Here is a 6,816-nt window from a genome sequence, read left to right on the forward strand (position 1 = left end):
ACTGCAAAAGACACAGGGTTCTCCCTCAGGGATAAGGAGCTAATACACAGAGAATGATGAAAGGATTGCATGTAACTGCACGGAATTCTAAGCACAAATAATCAGAGGGGCAGGAAAATTCAGGGAGGAAAAGGAAGTAGAGTCAAAACTGGTACACAAAGGTGGTAAACTGAGACAGGGCTTGAGGAAGGAGTGTGTATGAAAGTGAAGTTCCCACTGGGGAAATGGTAGGCTAAAAAATGGTTAAACAGCAAAGTCCCCAGAAAGGCAGTAAATCAAAATAGAGCCTACACAGGAGACCTTTGATAAGGAAACCCTTAGGGTAATAATGGGAAATCCTGTGCTGATTCAACTCCAAGGAGGTCACATCAGCTCAAGTGGGCTGGTGTTGCTGTTACCACCACATACGTTTTACAAAGAAAAAGTGGCAACAGGATGGAGACTCTAACCCAAATTGTCAATTTACAATCTGGGACTTTATTCTCTGTGCCATCCTGCCTCTCAACCAATAACCAAGTCCTGGACACATCAGTCAGCTTGGACTACCACAACAAAGTAACATGAACAAGGTGGCTTAAGCAATAAAAAATTACTTTCTCAGTTTTGGAAGCTGGAAGTTTGAGACCAGGGTGCCATCAACACTGTTGTCTTCTGAGGTCTCTCTCTTGGGCTGTCTTCTCCCTGTGTCTTCACATGATCCTTCCTCTACATGTGTCTGCTATATATTGGATGTTTGTGCACCCTACCCCCAAGCAATGGTATTGGATAGTGGGGACTTTCAAAGCTTGCCACCCTCATGAATAGCATCAGTGCCCTTATAGAAGAGGCTCCACAGAGCTCCCTTGCCCCTTCCACTGTGTGAGGACACAATGAGATGGCTGTCTATGAACCTGGAAGAGAATCCTTAACAGACATTGAGTCTGCTGGTCCAAGTCTGGAGCTTGGTCTTGGTCTTCCAGGCTCCAGAACTGTGAGAAATTAAATTTCCATTGTTTATAAGCCATCGGTTGTGTGTTATCTGGTTGTAACAGTTCAGATGGACTAAGGCAGTGTCTGTGTCCCAATCATCTATTATAAGGATATCAGTCTGATTGGATCAGGGCCCACTATAGTGACCTCATCCTAAAGGCTAGTCTCCAAATACAGTAAAGTTCTGAGGTATTGAAGACTAGAACTCCAACATATTAATTTGGCAGAACACAACTCAACCCATAGCAAAGGGTTATAGAGTAAATGACTTTAGGCATTGAGAAAAACTTTTCAACTATTGCTCCCGTATGAAGTGGTTGGCACAGTGTCAATACACAGTGTATACTTAATAGGTCATAACCCATTATTCTTTTTCTTCCTCTGAATCCTTCTCATCTATGCCCATTACCTTCCCATTTCCCTTTTCCCCAATTTTCCTTTCATTTTTCTAATGATTATTTCCCTGTTTTGCTACTCTTTCCTGAACTTCATTCTCTTCTGGAATAAGCAACAGTCATACCTCCAAGAGAGCACGGCAGTCATTCATGGGTGTGGCAGCCAATTGATCACTATTTCTGTGGGTAAGAATATGGGGATAGGAGCAGCATCTGCATCTCAGGAGAGAGATTCCATGAGGTCAGGGGCCTCCGAAAGAACATAAGATTCCTAGGGATCATCAGCATTCTGAAAACTACAGAACACTTATGAAAGAAATTGAAGAGGACACAAAGAATGGAAAAACATTCCATGCTCAAGGAGTGTAAAAACAAACATTGTTAAAATGTTTATGCTATCCACAGTAATTTACACACTTTAGTGCAATCCCTATCAAAATATCACCAGCATGTTTTCAACAGAGCTGGAACAAATAACCCTAAAATTCCTATGGAACCACAAAGGACCCTGAATAGACAAAACGATCTTGAAAAGAAAAGCAAAGCTGGAGGCATTGAGATTCAGAATTCAAGTGTATTACAAAGCTGTGATCATCAAGACAGTATGGTACTGGCACAAAACAGACAGTGGACCAGAATAGAGAACTCCGAAAATTGACCCACAACTTGATAGTCAACTATCTTCAACAAAGCACGGAAAGAATATCCAATGGAGAAAGACGGTCTCTTCAACAAATGGTGTTGAGGGAACTGGACAGCTGCATGCAAAAGAATGGAACTGAACCACTTCTTACACCATACACAAAATAAGTTCAAATGGATGAAAGATCTACAATGGAGACAGGTGACAGGCACTGAGGTGGGCACTTGACGGGATGAGCACTGGGTGTTATTCGATATGCTGGCAAATTGAACACCACAATAAAAAATAAATTTATAAAAAATAAATGTGAGACAGGAAAACCATTAAAATCCTAGAGAAGAACACAGAACAGAAAACTCATTGACCTTGGTCTTAGCAAACTTCTTAGTGGACAGGTCTCTGGAGGCAAGGGAAACAAAATCAAAACTGAACAATTGACACTTCATCAGGATAAAAAGTGTCTGCACAGTGAAGGAACCAGTCAACAAAACTAAAAGGCACCCTATAGAATGGGGGAAGATGTTTGTAAATGACGTATCTGACAAAGGGTTCGTATCAAATCTGCAAATGATTTATCAAATTCAACACCCAAAAAATAAATAATCCAGTTAAGAAACGGGCAGAGGGCACGAATAGACACTTTTCCAAAGAATAAATATAGATGATTAATAGACACATGAGAAGATCCTCACCATCACTCGTCATCAGGGAAATACAAATCAAAACCATGATGAGATAGTACCTCACATGTCAGAATGGCTTAAATTAACAAGACAGGAAACAACAGGTGTGGGGAAAGGGAAACCCTTTTACAATGTTGGTGGGAATACAAACTGGTGCAGCCACTCTGTAAAACAGTATAAAGGTTCCTCAAGAAGTTAAAAATAGAACTACCCTATGACCCACCAGTTACACTAGCAGGTATTTCCTGAAAGTGTACAAAATACTGATTCAAAGGGATACATGCACCCTAATGTTTATAGCAGCAACATCCACAATAGCCAAACTATGGAAAGAGCCTTAATGTCCATTGACAGATGAATGGATAAAGAAGCAGCAATATATATAATTATATATATAAAATATTACTCAGCTATCAAATAGAGTGAAATCTTGCTATCTGCAGCAGCATGGGTGGAGCTAGAACCTATTATGCTAAGTGAAATAAGTCAGATAAAGACAAATACTATGATTTCACTTATATGTGGAACTTAAGAAAGAATACACATGAACATGGGGGGAAAGAGAGGGAAACCATAAAAATGAATGTTAACTATGAAGAACAAACTGAGGGTTGCTGGAAGGAGGTGGGTAGGTGGGGATGGGTTAAATAGGTGATGGGTATTAAAGGGGGCACTTGTTATTAAGAGCATGGGGTACTTGTGTAAGTGATGAACCACTAAATTCTACTCCTGAAACACGTATTACACTGTATATTAACTAACTGGAATTGAAATAGAAACGAAGACTATAAAAAAGGAGGAGGAAGAGGAGGAGGAAGAAGAAGAAGTGAGTTATAATTTATAGGGTTTCATCCCAGGTAAGGAAATGTCAAATAGGTTTCTGCATAAATGATAGCAGACCCATTGCCTATGTGACATTGAGTCAGTGTTAAGGAGGAAAAGTCAATGAGACTTGAGCTCCCCAGGCGCTACCTGAGCGGGGAAGTGAAGCATTTTCCTCCAAGAAAGACTTGGCCACCTCTGAAGATGAAACCACATGAGAAGGAACTAGTTTGGTCCAAAAGAAAAAGCACATCTTTGGATTTGTACTGTTATTTCATTCAGACCCACTACCTCAGCACTTTATACAGGGCACAGAAGCCAAAAGTAAATCAATTTAGCTTCATAAAAATACGTGAATACAAAATGCAAACATGCTATTTTTCCATTTAAAACACATGCAAAAAATCTATTAAAGAAATTTTTAAAATTCAGTAGGCTAAACAAAAATAAATGAGGTATCTCTTTCAGTTCTAACCTGTTTCTTCCATCCTGCAAACAGAGCCTCTGTAGACAGAGGAGTACACAAGTGGCCAAGAGGGGACACAAAATTCAAAAGAGAGAACACACACACACACACACACACACACACACACACACACACACGGAGAGTAAAACCCAGGCATGTGTGTAGGTAAAAGAGGCAGTGAAGTACTATCAGGATGGGGAAACAAACAGAAGGGAAAATAGGGATGAATTTATATTAAAGAATGTCTCCATCTTGTGGTCATTATGGTGTAACCACTAATTAAGTCAAGTTTTATTTCCATTTATTCATCCATCCATCTTTCTGTGCATTTATTCACCAACCTAACTGGTACTTTCCAGTTGTGGCAGGCACTGTTCTGAGTGTTAGGGCTAGAGTAGTGAACAAAATTCCCTGCCTTTCTGTAACTTCCATTCTGGTTAGAGTTTACATTAATTAAACAACTATAATGTGTGGTATGTTACATCAGAAAAACAGGGGCGGGTATATCAGAAGCTGTTGGGGGAGGCAGTCAGGATTTTGATCAGGGTGACTTTCAGTAAGTCCTCAGTGAGGTGGGAGAAGGGCCTGAGGAGAGGGAAAGAGGGACGCCCCAGTTGTGTGGGGAGGGAACATCCAGGAAGAGGGAACAGTCAGTGCAAAGGCTTTGAGTGGAAGGCTAAGGCTGGTGCTCAAGAAGGGTGAAAAAACCATCTGGGGCTGTAGTGTGGTGAGCAGGGAGGTGAGTGACTAGGTGAACTTCTAGAAGAACCAAGAGAAGAACAAGGAGGTGAGGAAGGAAGGAGGCAGCACAAGGAAGAAGACCAGGTTTGGTCTGGTCATACAGGCTTTGGTTTTGGTGCTGAGTGAGGTAATGGAGGATTCTGAACCTGGGAGGGATGAGATAGGACATGTTAACTCTGGCTACTCAGTTAGAGGAGCCTCCAGGGAACCCAGACTGTTAGGGCCACTGTGGTTCTACAGGTGAGAAATGGGGTAGGCTTGGATCAAGGCTATGGGGATGGTAAAAATGGTAATATTCTAGATACATTCTGAAAGAAGATTCAACAAGGTTTTTGTAGTGTAAGTGCCTGAAAATCAGCTTTTGATTGCTGAGGCATACATTTCCAAGACATCTATTTTGAATAAACATATTGCCAGCTATATGATACAACTACTGCTAAAACAACTAGATAAGAAAAGGAACCAGGGTGTCCCATCTGAGTTTCCTTTTTAGAAAGTCCTTGGCAATCTAGATTATTGACCACTTAAGGAACTCTGCTATCACCTCTTGTGCCCTAATTCCTGCTCTGTTTTAAATTTATGAGTAAAGAGTAAAGCCAAGAAATCCTAGGTAGCCTACCCTCAATCTCAGTAAGGAGAGTACCCAGGTCTGTAATCTCTATCTGACACCTTGCTTGATGGCTCTTGGGCATGCCATATGCCTTCCAAGATCTCTGAGTAATAAATTTCTTTTTTCAAAGTCCCTTGATAGTTGTTGCTGAGATACATCTTCCAATAATAATAAGAGCCACAAGGGCCATGCCAACCACAATATTGGCTCTCGATGGGAAAATGTCTGTGGGGACTTGCCATAGGTAGTGGGGGCCCAGGTGAGTGCCTCAGGCATTCCAAGCTAATAATATCACTATCAATAGGCTGAGAAGGACACAGAACAAAAACTACAGGAGTTCATGATTACTAGACAGCCCTTCAAAAAATATTAGAAAGGAAGAATGCTCACCATTTGCTTCAATGTGGATGGAACTGGAGGGTATTATGCTGAGTGAAGTAAGTCAATTTGAGAAGGATAATCATTATATGGTTTCACTCATACAGGGAATAAAAGAAACAGTGAAAGGAATTATAGGGGAAAGGAGAGAAAATGACTGGGAAAAATTAGAGAGGGTGGCAAAACATGAGAGACTTCTAACCCTGGGAAATGAACAAAGGGTTGCAGATGGAGGTGGGCAGGGGGGGGATGGGGTGACTGGGTGATGGGCACTGAGGGGGGCACATGACAGGATAAGCACTGGGTGTTATACTATATGTGGGCAAGTCAAACTTCAATTAAAAAAAATAAATATTAGAGGGCTCTCCTTGAGCGGGAAGGAAAGACTAAAAGTAACAAAGACAAGAAAGGACCAGAGAAATCTCCAGAAACAATGACAAAACAAGTAATAAAATGGCACTAAATAAATATTTATGAATAATTACTTTGAATGTAAATGGACTAAATGCTCAAATCAAAATACATAGGGTGTCAGAATGGACAAAAACAAACAAACTAGATCCAACTCTATAGTACCTACAACATACTTATTTGAGATGTGAAGACACCTGCACATTGAAAGTGGGGTGACGCAGAAATATTTATCACACAGACGGATGTCAGAAGAAAGTTGGAGTAGCAATACTCAGATCAGATAAACTAGATGTTAAAACAAAGATTAACAAGAGACAAAGAAGGATATGACACCATATGATAATAAAGGAGACAATCCAACAAGAAGATCTAACCACTATAAATATTTATGCACCCAATGTGGGAGCAACCAAACATATAAAACCTTAATAAAAATACAAACTATATATATAAATGTATATATATAAACAACACAACAAAAATTAATTAATTGATTATAATACAATATTACCCCAAAGATACAGAAGCAATGAAACGCCGGGACACCTGCAACCTGATGTTTCTAGCAGCAATGTCCACAATACCCAAACTGTGGAAGGAGCCTCGGTGTCCATCGAAAGATGAATGGATAAAGAAGATGTGGTTTATGTATACAATGGAATATTACTCAGCCATTAGAAATGACAGATACCCAC

The sequence above is a fragment of the Canis lupus genome, unplaced genomic scaffold (assembly GCF_011100685.1).
Source record: "Canis lupus familiaris isolate Mischka breed German Shepherd unplaced genomic scaffold, alternate assembly UU_Cfam_GSD_1.0 chrUn_S1920H2119, whole genome shotgun sequence".
NCBI classification, from domain to species: Eukaryota; Metazoa; Chordata; class Mammalia; order Carnivora; family Canidae; genus Canis; species Canis lupus.